This window comes from Podarcis tiliguerta (genome assembly GCF_965153285.1).
Source record: "Podarcis tiliguerta genome assembly, chromosome: 1".
NCBI lineage: Eukaryota > Metazoa > Chordata > Lepidosauria > Squamata > Lacertidae > Podarcis > Podarcis tiliguerta.
Window position 1 is genome coordinate 93,866,490 of NC_139534.1, and position 21,614 is coordinate 93,888,103.

Below are 21,614 nucleotides of genomic sequence, written 5' to 3' on the forward strand. Positions count from 1 at the left end.
CAGTGAAATGAATGGGGCAACCAAAGTGCAGTAGAGCTCCATGCCCAAATCAATGCTGTGAGATGACTCTAGTGTTAGAGCAGGGGCCTTAGGCAACATGGAGATGGCAAGCTGCCCAAGGCTGGCCCAATGAGCCAAATGTCAAGTTAGAATTTGATTTCCTTTTCAAAAACTAAATAAATGAATTGAATTTACCATTTAATTTTAAAGATGTTTATTTTTAAAAAACGTTCAACTGTTTACACCCACTACAAGACTATTCAGCATCTAAGTAAATAACACAGGAAGTCTCAGATTTTGAAATGGATCATATGATATTTCAAACGTAGGTAAACCTCTGAAGAGCCGAATAATCATGCTTTTGAAATGTTAAAGCAGTTTAGTGTGCTTACAACCCATGTTAAAACAATGTTGATGCAAATTGTTAACGCACACACACACACACACACACACAGAGAGAGAGCTTTGCAGTATTCTTTTTGTGTTTTATAATTTATTTTGTTTTATATTAGTCCTGGTCTTCTGATCTGCAGATGCAAGAAATGGTGCTAAGAGGAACCATACGTGAGAAACTATAGCAAACCCCTTTGCTTGTAACATGAAGTTTCTTTTTTATCATCATCACCATCAATCACTATTACTTATTAATAAGACTTGTCTATCTTGATGATCTGAAATTGCCTTAGGTTAAAAAAAAAAAGACTTGGTAGAATGTTGAGGTTCCTGCTCGTCCCACACATTTCATGTCAAGTTGTAAGGCCATCTTTCTTCATATTGCCATCCATCAGTGGAGCCCTTATGTCGGTGACAGATTTCACACATAGAGCTGTTAGCTGTGACCCATTTCTCCAAGGAAGCAACTCAGGAACATGTGACTTTCATGCTTTGCAGCCGGTATCTTATCCATTGATGCAATTTCTGTCAGAGAACAAGGAGATGCTGCTTTTTTATTCAGAATAAAGATTGCCTCCAAAAGCTGCCCAAGCATTTTCCCTAGGCCTAAAGAACATCACCTCCAACCCTTATCACCATTTATACATGTCATTGTATAAAATAATATGCACCGACTAACAGACACTCTGGATGGGTGAAGCATAATGGGTGAAGCAGACAAAACAGAGGCAGGGAAGAGCCTTTTTTTGCCCTCATCTTCTACCAACCCATCCCTCAACTGCTTGCTAGAATCTGTCCCTGGTAGCTGCCTCCATGCGCATGGCCAGGATTTTTGTTAGGGGGGCAGAACAGACGTGATTGGTCAGTTCAGTATTTCTATTGTTTTACTTGATGGGGGGGGCAGCTGCTCCCCTGCCCTCCCCTTGGCTATGCCCATGATGAGAGATCCAGTGTCCGCCACTGCCAGAGCAATCACACTGAACTCAGGAAATCTGAAGTGTCAGTGTGGGGTATTGCGAGTGTCAGACTAGGATTCCGCAGATCCTTACTCGCTGAGCTCAAACTCCCACTCAGCCATGACACTCACTGGCTGACGTTTGTGGAAGGGACATAATTCATCAGAAGAAGGTCTTAGGATGAATCTCTGGCATCTTCAGGTAGGGCTGGCAAAGGCTCTGAAACTCATCTATCCCACATCTTATTCCCTTGAGGAAGATGCAATACACACCCCCAGGCAGATTCCACCTTGCAAGAATGTTCATTTCACTCTGCCCCAGTTGGCACCAGAACCCTAACGAGAATGTTTTTGAAAGGCATGTTTGTTCTTAAAATTCAGCAGAATAATATATAGATTATCATCATGGTCAAGAAGGGGCAAAAGAACCTCTTACTTAGCAATAAGAAATATCCTGGATGTAAACACATCTACAAACTTCATTTCTCACTTGCCCCCAGCAGACAAATTGAGAAGTGCTCATCTTTCATTCTCAGGCATATGCACAGAAGGAGGGAAGAGCTGGGGCACAGGGACCCTCTCCTTGCAAGGGATAGCCCAGTCGGTACAGCATGAGACTCTTCATCTCGAGGTCACTGGTTCAAACCCCATGGTGGGCAGGTTCAATGAGATGATTCTCAGAATCCCTTTCCAATTTTATGATATAAACAGGTTACTGTAGATAAATGGTGGGTTTTCCTTTCCTGTGGTGTCCGGCTCCTCCCCCAATAATTGCTTCAAAAGATTGACATGTAAAATCTGCAACAAGATGTTGCAGTGTGGAGTGCTGCTGTTCACAATTCCAGCCACTCCATTCCATTTCCCATTTTGCCATGCTTTTCCTTCCCATGAGAAGAGCCTGCTGGATCAGGCTAATAGCCCATCTAAATCCAGCATCCTGTTCCCTCAGTGGCCAACCTGGTGTCTGTGGGAAGCCCTCTCCCCATCAGACAGACAGACAAACAACCTACCATGGCCAATGGAGTCAGTTCGAAAATCCTGCTGGAGGCTAAGTGCAGCCAGTACCTCTAGCCTTTCTTCACATGAGTTGGCGTCTTAAAACTTGATCATCCTCATAGATAGATAAAACTTTATTCACATTAGCCAATGGACATAGCAACAGTAAAACATTACAGTATACGCAGAAAAGGAAATTTGATATAAGAGCACAATTTAAAGTCCTGAATCAGCAGTCAGTTAGTGGTGATCGTCCCATAGCTGCTCTCATCCTCTGCTTCAAAATGACAATAACCCAAAGCATAAGCCCAGAATCCCCTGCAGAACTCCCCCCCGCCCCCGCCCCCGTTTTAAAGTAAGAGGGCCAGGGAAATCAACAAAGGAAACAAACTACAAAAGCTTTTCATTCAGTTATATCAAACCAATTAATTTCAGACTCTCCAGAGAAAATACAGCTGGGGTAAACTTCCAAAGCACAGTGGGGTGCTGACGTCAGCGTTCTCCCCTGACGTAAACAAGAGCAGTACAGCCAAAGTCTTGCGAGCTGCGGAGGTCAGTCTTAGAATGCAAGACAATGCTGAAAGAGTTGGCATTATTGAGCAGTACACGGAATTCCTCTTCTGATTAAAAGCACAGGAACTTAGGCAATAGAAATGTTAACTTCCACCCCGCTCCGTTCCTCCCTTATATCTGAAAGGATGTGGGTATAGTAGAATAGCTAGAAACTGGGGTTTTTTTGTTTTTGTTTTTTAAAAAAGAGGTTCTTAGAATTTGCACAGAAAGATAATGGAATAGAAATGACAGTTACATGGCCCATTTCTATTAAAATAACTCTTAATGCTAAGCCATTTGTAGTATAATCTGCAGTGTTTACAGCAGAATGGACTGTACTGCAAGGTATAGGACTGCAGCCTTACTCAGAAGTATTTATTGGGGGGATCATGGCAGATTTGGGGGGGGGAAGCTTTTCCTTACCTGCCAACACCCATTTTGTGTAAGAGTTGCCTCGAAAGAATTATAATAGGCTGCCACACCCTAGTCAGTCCAATTGCTTGGGGAGATCCTGAGCCCTGCTGCCAGGGACTTCTCCCTTCAGCCAGCTTCAGGAAAAAATAAACAAGGAGATGAGCTTTGTATTTACTATACTTCCCTGAAGCCCAGAGGAAACCACTTAACAAAGAACCTTTTGAAATGTCCTTATGATGCAAGGGATAAAGTGTGTCCCAGTGGAGGAGGAAAATGATGATGATGATGATGATGATGATGATGATGATGATTATATACCCCAACCACTCTGGGCAGCTCCCAACAGAACATTAAAAACACAATAAAACATCAAACATTAAAAACTTCTCTAAACAGCCAGGACCGCCTACTGAACTGGCTGTAAGCAAGAAAGCAGGTGAGTGGGGCTAGCTGGCGTTGGTGGGGCTGTGCCCCATTTACCCTAATAGGCTAGCCTCCACAGGTACTAAGCTTCTATAGATAGGATCACAGCAAGTACATAAAACCACCTCCTTGATGACTGACTAAGCCTATGCCAAGTACAGTAATTGACTTTTGGGGGTGGGGGGTGGGGAGAGGAGATGAGAAAGGTTCAAGTTGTCCATTAGGGGGTGTTTACAGCGTGCTCATCCTCACAGGATCCTCACCTCTCAGTGATCAGCAACTTGTGCTGGGCAGACTCTCAGCTAGGTGAGTAGCTCACAGGAGAGGCCTGCTGCAGCTTTAATTTGCCACACAGCAGTTCCTAACCCTTCTGGTGTTGCTTTTGTTTGTTTTCCAGGACAACTTGCTAAAGCAAATCTGGTTGCAAAAGAAGATGAGCACAATCTCCCCCTCTGACACTGACCTTCAGCTCCCAGCGGCACCTCCCCCTGCAGGTGATGCTAGAAGCCACTTGTGTCCTGAAATTGTCTACTCAGTGCCGAAGGACAGAAAAGGCCTACTTACAAGCAGCCTCCTGAGGAGAAAGGAAAGGAAATCATGGCACTTGTATTTTGTACCTAACTCCCCCCCTACCCTTTATATTGTGGGCATGTGATGGGCCATGAGTTGTCTACTGTATGCACTTTATTTTACTGAATAACTAATGATATTTATAAGTTGGGTTTGCTTTGAAGATAATTCCCCTTGTTTTTTCTCCTCAACACTGGCCAACGGATCTACTCTTTTGTTGCTTCCAAAACCAAGTGGCAAACTTTACAGAGCCTCTGGCTGGGCTTGAGTTTTATGGATGTTCGGCCAGTTAGAGACAATGACGAAGAAACCATTTTCTTAACAATAAAGGTGGCTGAGGAGATAGTAGATCCAGCAGCCAGGAAGACTGCATTGTGGCTTTGCACATGTGTGGCAGAATGATGAGAAGGGACCAGTGGTGTCACAGGTTCCACACAACTGATGGCCACAAGTTCATTGAGGTTTCTCTAGAATGCTTTCTCTCTTTAACCTTCCTGGTTTTGAACCTGTGACTATCATTAACTTCCTCATTTAATACAGGAAACAGTAATCCCTTCCTAAGTATTTTGGCTCTAAGAGGAGGCAGCTCCTCCTCACTGCTGCCTGTTCCCTTGGCCTCTCCCTTTGAGGCTAGAGGGAAAGTTGATGGTCATGTGTGTGTGAAGGAAACAGGCAAATCGTTATCATTCCCAATAGCAAAACATCCAGACTGAACTTGATTTTGGCTTCACTCCCAAATCAAAACATGGTGGAAGAGAAACCAGATGTGCAAAAACATACCTTTGTTTGTTTGTTTGTTTGTTTCTTGTATGTGGTTATGTTGTAAATGGCTGTGATGTTACAGCAGAGATGAACGGAATCCAAAAAGTAATTTTGGCACCTCCTGTGAAAGCACTCAAAGGTTTGGGGGATTGCAAACAGAAGTATTAAGTGGACCAGACAGCACCGAGATATGACCGTGCCAGTTGCGTGTCATTTCAGTTGCTGGCCTGCAGGATTCCCTGTACCTGGGAAATGGTATTGCAGCATAATTCCATAAAGCAGAGCAAAGTTTGCAAAGCATTGTCTCCTCACTTCTAGGATATGATAGGAGCCAATTGCACTTGAGCACCAGGGTTTTGTGAAACAATCTAGCTACGTGTGAGAAATGGCCGGCAGAGGCGACTCCAAGCACCAGCAGCAAATGTCTGCGTTATGGATTGGCTCCCTAAAAATGCAATGGGCACAATCCAGCTGAAGTTACACACCGTTGCAGCTCATTGATTCCAATTATAATGTTGAAGAATGTGCTCAGCACTCCTCTCCCAGGAAAACAAAGGGACCTGACTCCAGATCACTTTTTAACTTGCTCATAAGTGATCTGGAGTAAGGGGTGAGCAGGGAGATGACCAAGTTTGCTGACAGCACCAATTTTTGTTCAAGGTAGTAAAAACAAAAAGGGATTGCGAGGAGCTCCAGAAGAATTTGTCTGACCTGGGTAAACGTGCATTAAAATGGCAAATCTGGTTCAACGTAAGCAAGTGTAAAGTGATGCATACTGATGGGGGGGCGGGAATTACTAACTTTACATACGTTTTGGGCCCGAGGAAAAGGAAACTAACGAGGGGGGAAAGATGTAAGTTATGGAGGAGTGTGCAATGAAAATGTTGACCCAGTTCACAGCAGCTGTGAAAAGGTGACATCCATGCTGGGGACAATTAGGGAAGGGGTTGAAAATAAAACTGCCAGTATTGCAATGTCAAACTATTTTATGATGGGGCCCACTTGGAATACTCTGCATAGTTCTGGCCCCACATCTCAAAGAGGATATTGCAGAGCTGGAAAGGGGCAACTAAAATTATATTAGTGCTGAAACCCCTCCACGGAACCGGGGCTTTTAAATTTGGTAAAAAGGAAAGTAAGGCAGGGCAGGGTAGGATAGTTTTATAAAATTATGCATTGTGTTCAGAAAGTGGGTGTAAGTTTTTCCTCCCACTTTCATAACACTAGAACTCAGACTCATCCACTAAGGCAAAATGGTGGGAGATTCAGAACAGACAAAAGGAAGTACAGCACAAAGTTAACCTAAGGAATCTACTACTAGCAGATGTGGCAACGGCAATCAAATTAGATACCTTTGAAAGGAGAAGGGATTTAATTTAATGTGAAAGAGAGATACCATTATTATATAAAGTAAATTAATAGATGAAATATACTCAGAGTCACAAAGTGATTTCATGCTCTTTATTCAGCTCATAGTGGTGAGGAGGAATGAATGAAAGTCCCCTCAAAGTATCTGCTTTATATACATTATTTACACAATGGGCTGCACATGATTGGCTAATTCTGGAATTCTACTGTAAGCCAATCAGGTTGTGGATTCACTTATATCTGGAGCATGATTGGGTGGTTCCTGCCAACCAATCATACTGCTGCATTGTTCTAGGACCAATCAGACTGCTGCATTCTGAATCCTATTGTTCTAGGACCAATCAGACTGCTGCAATTTGGATCCTATTGTTCTAGGACCAATCAGACTGCTGCAGTTTGGATCCTATTCAACTCAGTACATAACAATAGATTAAGTGTTATAGAGAGCTGAATAATTCAGGGTGTGTGTGGATGCTGTTTGCGTCTGATAGGTTAGAAGAGAATGCCATGTTTGTGGGCACAGCAGTCATATGGGACTTACACAACAGTGTATCCCTGATGCACTGGTAAGGAGTAAAACACAATATTAATTCTCTTTCACTAGATCAATTCTGAAAGGTAATGCTCAAGTGTGCAGAATTACACACAGCTTACACCTAGTTGAAATTCCAGCTTTCAAGGGAGCATGATAGACACAAGCTTTGTCTAATTTTTGTTGGGTTAAAGAGGTATCAGCACCAGAAATCTGTCATATTAAAATTGTTCTTCCCATGATGCCAGCATTCAGAAAAGACATACCTGCTAGAATATCCTTACCTCCAGCAGACCTATTGTTATTTATGACCACTATGTGGCTGGCAAGAGAGGTTGCAAAAGAAGGGCTCTGCATTTTTTTGCAAGAGATGTCTGGACGTTCATAGCTATCCCGTGACCCAGTATTTTCAGTGAAGCAAAGCAGTATATCTGGAGTATGCATGCAGAGATATTTGCTTGGCTTCTCAGCAACAAACTCTTACTAGCCCTAATAGTATTTGTGCTTTATTTTTGGCCAGAATAATGAGAAGCATTGCATTTGGTATTATTCAACTAGCAAATGTCGTTTTGGTTTTCCCACTTACTCAAATGGAAAGCACTCAGATGGCTTCTATTCTGGAGAATCCGCAATCTGTTCAGGAGGGGTTTGCAGCCCCCATAGGCAGCTTGTTAGCAAGAAAGCAGAGTAAAAGGTAAAGGTACCCCTGCCCATACGGGCCAGTCTTGACAGACTCTAGGGTTGTGCGCCCATCTCACTCTAGAGGCCGGGGGCCAGCGCTGTCCGAAGACACTTCCAGGTCACGTGGCCAGCGTGACATCGCTGCTCTGGTGAGCCAGAGCCACACACGGAAACGCCGTTTACCTTCCCGCTAGTAAGCGGTCCCTATTTATCTACTTGCACCCGGGAGTGCTTTCGAACTGCTAGGTTGGCAGGTGCTGGGACCAAGCAACGGGAGCGCACCCCGCCGCGGGGATTCGAACCGCTGACCTTTCGATCAGCAAGCCCTAGGCACTGAGGCTTTAACCCACAGCGCCACCCGCGTCCCACTAAGAAAGCAGAGAGTGTTGTGCAATTAGCATGTGCTTCAGTAAAAATAATAGTTTGAATTTGTGAGAGCCAACACTGGCCTCCTTTGGAAACAAACAGATCGAATGAGTCTTGATAAATGATTTTTAGGTTTGAAAGTTCTTAACCTGAACAGATTTGATTCCTATGTCCCATAACACTCAGCATTGATTGATTTGTGAATATATATAGACACATTACCAGATTATGAACTTGAAACTTTTTTAAAAAATAATAATAATCCCATTTTGACCATGTAGGACACATGGTATAACTGAAAGAAAAATAAGCACAATCCTCACTGATTTTCAGTGGGACTGCAACACACATAAATGCTTTTTGTATGTATCGGTTGTTAGAAAATGAATTTGTTTATATATCACTTAACATAATTTTGAGCAGGATTTCCACCTGTTGTTCTTCCAGCATATTTTTGAGTCATCTTAATGGAAAACAGTATGGAAAACTTGAATTGCTAGGTTGCCTCATTGGCAAAAAAGAGAGAGAGAGAGAGCTATTCTCAAGCCTAATAATAAGCTCCATTAAGTTCCACTTAAGTTCACTTATGGAAGAGGAACTGTTAGTCAGCCTTTTGTCCCAGAAGACCAAAATCAAGTAAAATCCAGCAAAACAGTAAGACACAGGTGAAAACAATGAAATGTATAAAAAGGCACTCTGGGATGGTGCCTCATCAAAAACACTGGTCCTTCCCAAGTATAGAATCTTTATGCATACCTGCACAGTTTTATAACAGTCTATTGAGGCTTTCCCTGAGAATTGTCTTAGAGATCCTTTCGCTCTGCCCCTGCCACAAGCACTACCATTTAAAAACGAGCATTCTCTTTGAAGAGAGAATTGATATTAAATCAATTTAAGGCTACGTACACATTAGTGGCTTAACGCAGCAAGGCCATTTCTATCCACTCACCCAAGTCATGTTTTTACATTGCTGTATACAGCAGAGAGGGGGCAGGGATGTCTTCACTCAATGTGCAATACCTGTTTGTTGCCCTGCACCCAGAACCCCCCTGAATGTCTCTTCGTTCAAGCTGTCATCTGCCCATGTGCAACAGCCACCTCAAACGGACACACCTCAGCTTACATTTTTAAGCTGGATGGAAGCTGGTTTGAAGGAACAGACATTAAACAGCAGTATTTCTCAATAAACTACAGGATACCTATGGATTGTGGCTAACAGCATGTGTACTCTGCTCCAAACACCATCGGTGGGAGCGCACTGGAGTAAATGGAAATGTGTCCACGGTCTAAGACTGCACTGTTAATAGTACCGATGGAAGGGTCTGCATTAACTCTGCTTATTGACATTTTTTAAATATAAAAAAACCCCTTGATACTGATTCTTGTTTTCCAGAATTTAAATGTGATATTTGAGAGGCGAGTGAAATGATTAAGAAATACCGTGATTATTTTTGTTAAATAAATGTTTGAGGTAAAGAAAAGTTTCGTGGCTTAAAAAAATGCTTAGGGAGAGTTTTGAGAGATTAGCAACTGCTACATTGTTAGGAACAAATAAATGATTCCGCTAAAATGCAGGTAAACAACAGTTTTCAAAACAAAGATTGACTCCTTGGTGTTTACGGAGCTGTGTTCTCCATTCCCAGAAATAGTTGTGGCTGTACAGAACACCACCCAGAACATCTTTTCAGCAAAACAAAATGAGCGGCTCCCTCCTCAGGAGTCTCAGAGCCAATTCACATTATCCTCGTAATGAGGGAACCTGGGACCTTGTGCATACAAAGCAGATGCTTTGCCACTGAGCTAAAGCTCTTCTCTTGTAACATTGTATGGTAAAAGCACCTGCATAGCTGCATAACCTATATGTGAATATCTAGAATACTTGGAGGTGGTCGAAAAAGGAGTCAGCTAGACTGGCACACTCTGACCACCTCAGATCTAGCCAGTGCAGGTCTTCAGTGGTCTGGATGTGCCACTCCACCTGGCACCTTCCTTCTTCTTGCCAGCCTTCTGGTTATTGACATGTAACCATTGGGAACCACCACCCCCCTTGACATTTCCCATTATCCTTTATCAGATTCCTATGTCTGCTTGTGGATGAGTGTAAACAAGCATGATGGTCCAGACGAATGGGGCTGGACAAATTGCAGCAGGTAGGTGTGGAGAGCAAGACCTAGGGGGACAGGTTGAAGGACCTGGGTATCTTCAGCCAGGAGAGGACAAGATGCAGGGAGGACATGGCAGAATCATTCAAATACTTGAAAGGTTGTCATATAGAAGAGGACAAAGACTCTTTCTTTTCTTCCCCAGAAACAGATTTAATGGGCTTATGTGACAATAGGGTAGGCTTTGGGTGAGAGCAATCAGTTGACGATAACAGCCAATTCCTGGAGATCTTCAAGCAGAGGCTGGACAGCCATCTGTTAGGGATGCTCACACTCTGGATTTCTGGCACAGAGTAGAAAGATGGATCACAAAAGTCCACCTCCAGCTCTGATTCTATGGGTGCTCCTGGGCCATGCTTCAGGCAGAGGGCATACTTCTTGCACCGACTTGGCTATGGCACAGATTTCTGACCCTCAAACATGCACCCTCAGAGATGGATAAAGCAACACATTGGCCTCAGCTTTCAAAGCTGCTGTTTGGAAGGAAAAGTAACCTACACACACACAAAAACAAAACATGTGCAACTGCATGCTTATTGTGCTATAAACGGATAATCCCGACCAGAACTCTTCTGTGGAGACGGCAAAGCTGCCTTGGAGATAACTGGAACTCAAATAGAGCAATGAAAATTGGTTCCACCCAGGCACCCACTCAAAGTCATTCTCTCCAAGAGGTAGCTGTTTCCTCTCACAATATTGGCTGGCAGCCAGAGGTTGTTGTTCCTCACTCTTTGAAGCTTTCTGCAAGGAGGGGGAAGCTGCAGGGAGTGCCCTGGATGCAGCAAACACTTACAGCACCAGCCAGGAAACCTACCTTACTGGTGTGGGCTGCTCAGAAATGGTGAGATTTATAGTCAGCTCCCAACAAATCATTACAGTAGGTCAATACTTACCTTGTGAGAGAAATCAATATTGCAGGCTGGAGAATTCTTAAGTCCCTGTAAGAACAGATCTGTAGATAAACAACAACCCTTTTTTAACATAAAATAAAATAAAAAAGCATTCCACTGAATCCAGACTGCAAGTGGGTGGATTGGAAATTCCAGAAAGATAACAGTTCTGGGTCACTCAACTTTGATGTGGCTAAAGCAAAAGAATCCCAAGGTTCCTTTAGAGCTTACCAGGCGTTCCTCAACAAGATCAGCAATGCCGGACAAGTTCCTCACTTCCTCTGTTGATCTTGCCCTAGAATACACCATTGCAGGATAGTGCAAAGTGCTTTTGGTGCAAAGATTCTCAAAATATGGTTTGTGAGCTCTGTTCAGGTGGTTCACAGCAACGTTTCAGAACAGCCAAGACTATCCTGCACTTGGTTTATTATTGAACAATCTAACAGGGCTGTGGCCTTGGGTCTCTGATTGTCATAATACGGTTCCGGTGAATATTACAGCTGTACTGGATGCGTCTCATTAGGGTTGTAGTCCCAAACATCTGGAGAGCTCCATGCTGGGGACGGCTATTCTATGCCTCCAGAGATGACAAGCAGAAATCCAACCAGTGCAGGATCATGGGAAGGAACACAGGAAACTGATTTATACCAAGGAAGAAGACCATTGGTGCAACCAACTCAGTACACTGGCTGGCAGCAACTCTCCAGAGTTTCAGATAGAGGACAATCCCAGCAATACCTTGAGATGCCAGGGGTTGACCGGGGGACCTTTTGACATGGGAAAAATGCAACTTCTGCCAGCATGATTCAAGTTACAGGAAAGGAGATTATACATCAGGAGAACTTTCTGATGGCAAGAGCTATTTGAACAGTGGAACAGACTCTGTTGGGAAGATGTGGACTCTCCTTTCTTAAAAGACGTTTTTCAGCAGAGCTTGGGTGGTGATCTGTCATGTATGATATAGCTGAGATTCCTGGAGGATGGACTAGATGGGACCCTTGGGATCTCTTCCAACTCTACAATTCTATGATAAATGTTGGGTTTTCCTTTCCATTGGCATCCAGCTCCTTCCCTGTACGTTTCTGAGCACACTTCAAAGTGTTGGTGCTGACCTTTAAAGCCCTAAACGGCCATGGCCCAGTATACGTGAAGGAGTGTCTCTACCCCCATTATTCACTGAGGTCCAGCGCTGAGGGCCTTCTGGTGGTTCCCTCATTGCGAGAAGTGAGGTTACAGGGAACCAGACAGAGGGCCTTCTCAGTAGTAGCGCCTGCCCTGTGGAACGCCCTCCCAGCAGATGTCAAAGAAATAAACAAACAACTATCTGATGTTTAGAAGACATCTGAAGGCAGCCCTGTTTAGGGAAGTTTTTAATGACTGATGTTTTAATGTATTTTTAATCTCTTGTTGGAAGCCGCCCAGAGTGGGGGAACCCAGCCAGATGGGAGGGGTATAATTTATTAAATTATTATTATTACTATTATTATTATGCTTCAAAATATTTACACGTAAAACCTGCAACAAGGTGTTGCAGTGTGGAATGCTGCTGTTCGTTCACAATTCCAGCCACTCCATTCTGTGAACATGCTATGATGGGAACACAAAAAGTTCACAGTATGGGCTTGAACGAGCCATTGGAGTCAAGTCCTGTAGAAATTTGCAACCGGGGGTGCTTGAAAGATTCAATTTCAAAATCTCTCTATGGTCCAGAAAGTTCGTTTTCACATTTTATATATAAGGTATGCTTTAATTATCAAACAGCATCTTCCAACGAAAAGACCAACATTTCAGAAGTTAGAAAATCACAATAATAAAGTTCTGAAATCCTCCATGAAATGACCAGCAGAAGACCATGCTGTTTCTATTGTTAAAGTTAAGCAGGTTTCACCCTGGACAGTGTCTGGATGGCCCTACTAGAAGCTTCATGTAACTCTCTCCAAAATCCTTGAAGGAAGAGGGAGATGTAAGTATAATAAAATGCATACCCTTGTAAAAAAATAATAATAAAGCTCCAGTATTTGTTGGCAGTATTTCATCTTAAGAGACACTTTGGATTTGAGCCTCTGGTCTGCAAACCCCACCCAATAACCCTTGATATGTCAGGACTTGCTATAGTAAACCACTGGTGAAAAATACTTTGTATATGCTCAGAGGACTCCATCATTGCTTCATTAGAACAAGGCTGAGTACAAACATTAAATAAAGAAGTCTGGATTCCAGTTCTGATAAGCTAAAAAGTAAATGTGATATTAGGAGCTCATCCAAAGAGGAAGATGATGGATATTGTATCAATTAAATAAATACAGTTGACGGGCACTGGAGGAGAAGTCCGCTGCTGCTGGACCTACTATTCAGTCCATCTTACATACGAAGGGCCCCAGCAAAATCAAATACTTCCTGTTTTCAGTCCTTGCTATCTCTTATGCTGCATTAACTGCTGCTATATTTTAAAACTGCTATTCCATTGCAAGTGTTTCATTGGAAAAGAGATCTTAAAATTATTTTCCATACTGATTCGTCCCTGGACCCAACTGACTGTAATTGGCTTGCAAGCCTGAAGGAAGCTATAAAGACTTTTAATTAAGGGAATTTAAATTACAGAAGCTTAAATAAAACATGGGGAGACTATTTAAATCTGGCTACCCGGCACAAAGCTTCTGTAAGGCATCATCATCGTACACCATTTGTCATGTAGCCTTCAAGAAAAGGAGATGTTTGGCAGCAAATCACACCGCCAGCTACTCCATCCTGGTCCCAGAGGCACTCAATATTCAGGGCTGATTCTCCATTTACCTTTTGTACTGGTACACATAACGGAGCACCCAAATGCACGCATGCCCCGTCAAACCCAAGGTGTGCATGCATAAAGCAAAAGAACAAAAATGGGAAGCAGCAACCAGGAAAGGATGGGGCCACAATTTCTGAGCTTCTTATACCCGGCACACAATTGATGGAGAGCATCTGTATTTGTCATGTGTGTAGCCATGAAAGACAGCCATTAGAACTCTGGGTACCATTAAAGGGATGTTAGTATTGTCATACGGTTGCTCCATAATGGCAGGGACTGAAGGGAAGTTGCTAAATAATGATGATGATCAAAGGGATCCCTAAATAATCTGAGAGGTGATTGGACATGGAACATCTGCTGGAATGCTAGTTCAAAAGTGACTCCGCACAAATAAATACATACAGCCACATCTCTGCAGTAATTTTGCCCGAAATATCTAAACGCAGAAGTGTTTCTGCAAGATTTGAGTCAAAGCCCAGGTGGTGGAAAGGCGTGTTCTGGAAAAGGGCATAGATGGATAGATCCTCAGAAAGCTCAACTGGTACAGCATGAGACTCTGAATCCCAAGGTCATGGGTTTGAGCCCCGTGTTGGGCAAAAGGTTCCTGCATCGCAGGGGGTTGGACTAGATGACCCCTGTGGTCCCTTCCAGCTCTATGATCTTCAACAGGATCAAGGCACACTGCAACATTTTGCTACAACGTAACACGCCACCTATGTAACACAAAACTGAGATCCAGAAAATTTAGTGAACCCCAGATGTCTGCTGCACCTCTGCTCTTACAATTATTTTATCTACTACAGCAGCACTAGATATTTGGTTGGGAGCCGCCCAGAGTGGCTGGGGAAACCCAGCCAGGTGGGCGGGGTATAAATAATAAATTATTCTTATTTTTATAATTCCTTGACTGTCGCTGTTTTAAAAACAGAACACAAAACAAAGACAGAGAGGGGGAAATACAACCAGACTTGTGCACGCTAGACCTTAAAACCTTTAAAAGCACCTTTCAGTTTGATTTATCATGCCAAAAATTACCTCCCCAAATGTTTTAGCAGCGGATAGTAACTAGCTGTGACTCTTAATTTTGGGGTCATGGGTTTGAGCCTCACAAGCAAAAAGATTCCTGCATTGCAGAGGGCTGGACTAGATGACCCCTGTGGTCTCTTCCAGCTCCACAATTCTACGATTCTTTGATATCTAAGAGCTGTTTCATATGTTACGGCTATCATCTGGAGGCTGCTTTCAAATGCTTCATGTGGTGACTGCCACCATGTGGGAAACCACTCATCTACAGAGGCTTACGCTAAGCAGATTGATTTCCCCCCATGCCATTTTCACCTCCTCCTTTGAACCTTTGTGATGCTATAGAGAAAATCGCAATATCCATATGGTTAAGTACACAAACAGCTCAACATGCAGTGACACAGATCATCTGTAGCAATGACCCTCTGCAGGGCCACCATGCTTTGCAAGCCAAACCCAAGAGCCCCTTCACAAGCTTCTAAATGCTTAGAACTGGTAGAACAGTCAGGCTTCACTAATACGCTCATCTTGGGCTAAGACCCCATCTTATTTTACACAGTCCAACCTTTGCTGCAAACGGACAATTGTAAGATCAGCATATCCCAGAGGAAGAAGCAGTTCATCAAGTGATGCTTCGCCCATTAAATCAAGGGCTTAACATATCAGGCTTGAGACTGGTGCCCAGAGAGGCTGAGCAGCCCAACCTTCAACGAGGCCCAAGGGAAATGCAATGCTCAGTATAATATAGCACAGTGGACTTCATGTCTGCTGCAGGCATCCCATTATTGAACCGCTAAGGATGCTTTTAGCAAGGCATTTGCTTCCATCCACAATTGCAGCGCTTTTGCAAATCAGAGTTACAGTGGTACCTCAGGTTACATACGCTTCAGATTACAGACTCTGCTAACCCAGAAATAGTACCTCGGGTTAAGAACTTTGCTTCAGGATGAGAACAGAAATCGTGCTCCGGCGACGCGGCAGCAGCAGGAGGCCCCATTAGCTAAAGCGGTGCTTCAGGTTAAGAACAGTTTCAGGTTAAGAATGGACCTCTGGAACGAATTAAGTTCTTAACCCGAGGTACCACTGTACATGGAATATCACTAGTCAGATGAGATTGTAATGGAACCAGTGGCGGAGCAAGGTTAGGTGGTACCCGGTGCGAAAAACTTCTTGTCTCACCCCCCCCATTGGAAATTTTTTTTTTACCTGCAACAATGGTTTGACTTTATTTCAAGGGGGTGGGGGAGCCAAAGTTGTTGAGCTTTTTGGGGGGAGATTGCGTTGCAACGAGGAACCTGCTGGCCACCATGCAGCTGAGGGAGAGCCGGCGGACAGACCAATTTGGCAGCGGGAAGCCTGTGTGCACCAAAGCAACAGAGTCTCTCACAGCCGTTGAATGCTGCATAGCATTTTGTCACCCCCCCCCTCGGAGGTGGCACCTGGGGAGAACCGCACCCACCGCGCGACGCCTCTGAATGGAACCCAGTTTTGATGCAGGAAATGAACTAACTGACACCTGGTCAGAGTCAGGATTCAGCTTAGCCAACCAATTATTATCCCTTGATGTAGGAAGCAGGGGCCCTTTTTCAATCAGAGGATGGCACTCCCTTGTGGGCCGTCTCTTGGGGTTGCATGCCAGGGGTGGGCAGGGCTAGAAGCGGTAAGTGGGTGGAGAAGCAGATGCAACACTTATCGCCCAATAGGCGACATTCTAGCCATGCACAAAACTGAAGTTTCTACACCACTCACATGAACATCTCTCCATCTAAGGAGCTGAAAGCTCAAGGACCAATGTCAGCCGGGAAAGAAAAGTACGTGGGGGCGGGGCGCACAGGGAGCAGGACCAGTGAGAGGGCATGAACTGTGTAGGGTTCTAAGGGCCATGTAGAGAGACCCAGAGGGCCACATTTGGTACCCCCACCCCTGCCTTAAAGGGGTAGCTCTCGCAGTTCTACGAACCAGGAAATGTTGCTTGCTTATGAGCCTATCAAGCATTTGAAGTTGTCAGCAAACTTCCATCTTGCCTCTTTATTCATCACTCTTGTCTGCCGCAGATACTCTTGTATCTCTTTTGTCGTACACAATCTGACCATCAACTTTTAAGGCTTTTCAACAGCGACAGTTTCTAGCGGGCCGGCACTGTTGGAGTGAAAATAGTCCATGTTACGGCACCTTAAAGGCCAGCGAATTGATTTTGGTAGAAGTTTTGCTGTGCCAGAGTCGGCAACACTTCATGCATCTAATGAAGTAGGTTCTGCTCCACCAAAGTTTATGCGGCCATTAATGTGTCATTAATGTGCCACAAGACTCTTTTAAGGCTGTGCTTCTGCTCCTAGAATCTCCCATTCGGCAAGCCCACAAGCTGCTGCATCTTTTCACCTAAAAAAAATACTGCTCTCTCCCCAGAGAGCACACCTGTGGTTATCACACTGGAAGCGCAGAATGTAGCTGCACAAGTTTCATGGCATTTATTGCAGTTTGTGGCATAATTATTAGCATCAAGTCTCCTGCATGTGCTTCTACATCATGCCGTGAAACCTTTAGATCTTTTAAAAACAGTGTTACCGTATTAGAATTGAACACCCTAGTGCTTATTCCATCAATATATTTTTATGTAGGAGGAATGCCATCAGGACTGCTGCACAATGACACCCTGACATTTTGTGAACCTTTTCACTAATGTTACAATACCCTTTAGAGGCTGCTCAAAAAAAAATGGGGTGGGGGGGGTAGGAGAGAGAAAATGCAGCATATTGCAAAATTGTATGTGACCTCTTATGATCCTGACAATCCAAATATCAAAAATGTTCCCTACTACAGCCCTGTTTGTGTATTACAAGTGGAAGAGATCTGAAGGCACCATATTATAAAAGGAACTCATATTAGCATTACACAAGGAAAGGCTGACACAGTTTGGCCAGGGGTGGAGTACTGGTGAACCTCCAGACATTACAGGACAACTCCCATTATTCCTGACCATTGTCCATGTTATGCTGGCTTAAGGAACAAAATAGAGCTGGGGGGAGTTGGAGGGGTGCATCTGAAGGGCCACAGGTTTCCCATCCATGAGCTGTGAGCCATGCATTCTGCCCATCCTCTGGCCATCAAATAGTGGCACACAGATTCACAAGCCATTAAATTGTCCATGCAGCTGTAACAGTTGATACAGTTAGCTAGGTAAAGGTAAAGGACCCCTGACAGTTAAGTCCAGTTGCGAACGACTCTGGGGTTGTGGCGCTCATCTTGCTTTACAGGCCGAGGGAGCCGGCGTTTGTCCGCAGACAGTTTTCCGGGTCATGTGGCCAGCATGACTAAACTGCTTCTGGTGAAACCAGAGCAGCACACGGAAACGCCGTTTACCTTCCTGCCGGAGCAGTACCTATTTATCTACTTGCACTTTTTGGGGTGCTTTCAAACTGCTAGGTTGGCAGGAGCTGGAACTGAGCAACGGGAGCTCATCCCGTCGCGGGGATTCAAACCGCCGACCTTCTGATCAGCAAGCCGAAGAGCAGGAAGAGGCAACCTAAGGCCTGTGGGCCTGATGCGGTCCAATCGCCTTCTCAATCAGGCCTGTGGACGGTCCGGGAAACAGTGTGTTTTTACATGAGTAGAATGTGTCCTTTAATTTAAAATGCATCTCTGGGTTATTTGTGGGGCCTGCTTGGTGTTTTTTGTTTTACATGAGTAGAATGTGTGCTTTTATTTAAAATGGGTCTCTGGGTTATGTGTGGGGCATAGGAATTCATTCTTTCTTTTTTCTTTTTCAAAATATAGACCAGCCCACCACCTGGTCTGAGGGATAGTGGACCGGCCCACGGCTGAAAAAGGTTGCTGACCGCTGCACAAGAGGCTGTGGTTTAGACCACAGCGCCATCCGCATCCCTAACAGTTAGCTAATCTCCAACAAAGTCAGCAAATCCTGGATGTGTTGAAAAATTAATAAGCATTAATTGTTCTGACATGCCCCGGGCTCATTAAAACAGCTTGGTTCTTAACAACAATGAATAACCATTTATTTAAAAAAGAAGAAAAAAGAAATCAGGATTTTTTTATTTTAAAAAAAATCAAAATCTTAATTTCTGCATGTCCGCACTCTTTGAGGTGGGGCTGCTGCATCCCAAGCACCAACCCAGGCAGGAAAAGAAGGTCTAGACAGCAAGACAGGCCTGTTCACAAGGAATGTTTACAAAGAATCAACAAAGGATTTAACCAGTTTCATCATCTGACACAGCCATGAAATTCACGGCAATTATCTTGAAAGTCTCCCATGACATATCTCAACCCTATGTTCTTTAGCTATATTTTGGGAAGAAAAGCAGCCAAGCTCACAAAGAAGGAATTTGCAATGTGTCATAGTTAATAACTACCCTAAAATCATACCCATGTGGCTATAATTTTGTGAACCAAAATAGGATTGTTATGGGCTGTGCAGAGTGTGCAGCTAGCTTCCTCTGGTCAGCGTAAAGACGGAACCTGCCTGTCCCCCAGAATGTTCACGGTGTTCCTGGTTTTGAGAACAAACACCCTACCAGGACCTTGGTCAGTTGACTTGGGATGCAGCCAGGGAATATGGTCCAACCCTCTAGGTACTGAACTATTGACACCTCACCTGCCGCAACCAGCAGCTCAGGAACAAGACCATTGGTCCATCTAGCTCAGAATCGCCTATACACTGATTGGCAGCAGTTCTCCAGGATTTCAGACAGGGAACACTCCCAGACCTACCTGAAGATGCCAGGAATAGAACCTGGAACCTTCTGCATGCAAGGCAAATGCTCTACCACTTCACCATTGCCCAGTCCTATGCAACAGGTGGCAAGTTGGCACATGAGTCCAAGGGGTGCTGTCAATGTTGCCTGCCAGAAGCATCCCAGCAAAATAAAAAGCTTGGGGGAAAGGAATCATAGAATCGTAGAGTTGGAAGGGTCTCTAAGGGTCATCAAGTCCAACCCCCTGCAATGCAGGAATCTCAACTAGATCATACATGGCAAATGGCCACCCTACCTCTGCTTACAAACCTCCAAGGAAGGAGAGTCCATCACCTTCCAAGGATCTGCCAAACAGAAAGTTTTTCTGGTGTTTAGTTGGCATCTGCTTTCTTGCAACTTGAAGCCATTGGTTCGAGTCCCACCCTCCAGAGCAGAAGAAAAAAAAAGGCTTGCTTCATCTTCCATGGGACAGCCCTTAAGATGGTTGTCGCAATGATCTCAAACTATTCCTGCCTCCCTAGCATGGCATTGCTTACACTTTCTCTATGACAGTATGATCCATGCCAACCTCAACTGTTTTACAAATAAAGGGACCGGCTTTATGGCACTCATACTTGCATCATCAAGCAGTGATGGGTAGACGAGATGTTTTCTGCACGTGAGTGGCTGTGTCGTGCATACTTGGTCGCTGCAATGTCAGAAACAAGAGTAGCTTTCAACTCCTGTTTGAAAAGTGAATTTGCTGAGATGTTAACAGGCAGTCAACAGGACTTTCAGGTGAAGCTGCTCTTAAATGGCAGGCAGTTTTTCAAGAAAGGGCCTTAATCTGAACGTATATGAAAAGATACCCAACCACAGGAATTCTAAGTTCTCTCTGATGAAGTAGTGGCAAGAGAACATTAAGCAGTGCTCATTTAATTGAGTTTACTTCTCTTCCCCTTCCATCTGCTTTACCCAGCAGACTTAAGAAAGCCATTAGCTGTTTGCAAAAAGAAAACATGTTTGCTCATAAGTCCCTGTCCGCCTTCCCACAAACATCCCGCAGCCTCTGAGGAATCCCCAATCACAGAGCAGTCCCAGCCACGGCAACTTCCTATTGAGTCTTTTCTAAAAAAAAAAATTTTAAACTGAATGACTTCTTAAATGCCATGGGATCTTGGGAATGCACATTTCCCATAAACCCAGCTTCCAAATATACTGAACTGTCCTGGCACCCGATAAGTCTTCTTCCTTCCTTCCTCTCCCACTCATTCCCCTTTGATGAGAGTCAGCAGAGATGAATCCCAGATCAACGTATCGCGAAAGCAGCGTTTCTCACCAAGTCTGTCCCTGCCAACTCGGAGGTCCAAACTGCACAATAGTCTAATCCTACCCGCAACACAAAACCATCGCCACCGCAATGGGCCCCTTCCATTGCAGCAGGCATGTAAAAAGTCATGTATGTGGGATCAGACACACATTTTCCCACACTCTGCACCTGCCCACTGGGAAGCTACTATTGGGCCCACTGAGCAAACAGACATCAAACAAAACAATCGACAAGCTAACTGTACATTTTCTTTGAATGCCTTCCATGTATGAATGTTTTATAACACACGGAACAGTTCGACTTTCTACAGTTACTCCCTCAACAATCAAAGACATGCAAAGCTTGTCCCAAACAGGGTGCCCTCAATCCACAGAAAGCCAGGCTTGCTTTAATCCGAATTAAAGCTAACCGGAGTTCCTGTGCCCACAAAGTTCTTTTTTCTGCCATTTGACCAAAGGGCTTCTCCTCCTGACCACTGCTGCATATAGCTATCTCCAAATCACATAAATATTCAGATTTCCCCAGCCTCCTGTCTGGAGTAACATACAAACCAAACAGCTGGTTAAAAGAGGATCTAGAATCTAGAGCTGAAGCAATTTTTTTTCTTGATGGGTAAGGCTGACAGGCTACTCGCCATTTCCTGCATCTGTAAATAGGGGAGGGTAATACTCTCTTAAGGAATGTGGTTTTTAAATAAAAAAACAAGTCAAAAACATTTGAG

At 44.1% G+C, this 21,614-nt stretch overlaps 1 protein-coding gene across 2 annotated transcripts in view; it reads left to right on the forward strand.

Moving 5' to 3' along the window:
- The window catches only part of CCDC9B (coiled-coil domain containing 9B), a 54,104-nt gene extending 48,285 nt beyond the window's left edge, over positions 1–5,819 (forward strand). For both annotated transcript variants that reach the window (XM_083450390.1, XM_083450391.1), the window contains exon 13: positions 4,131–5,819. The gene's annotated coding sequence lies outside the window, so the exon portion shown is untranslated. The remainder of the gene's footprint in view (positions 1–4,130) is intronic.
- The last annotated feature ends 15,795 nt before the right edge of the window (positions 5,820–21,614 follow it).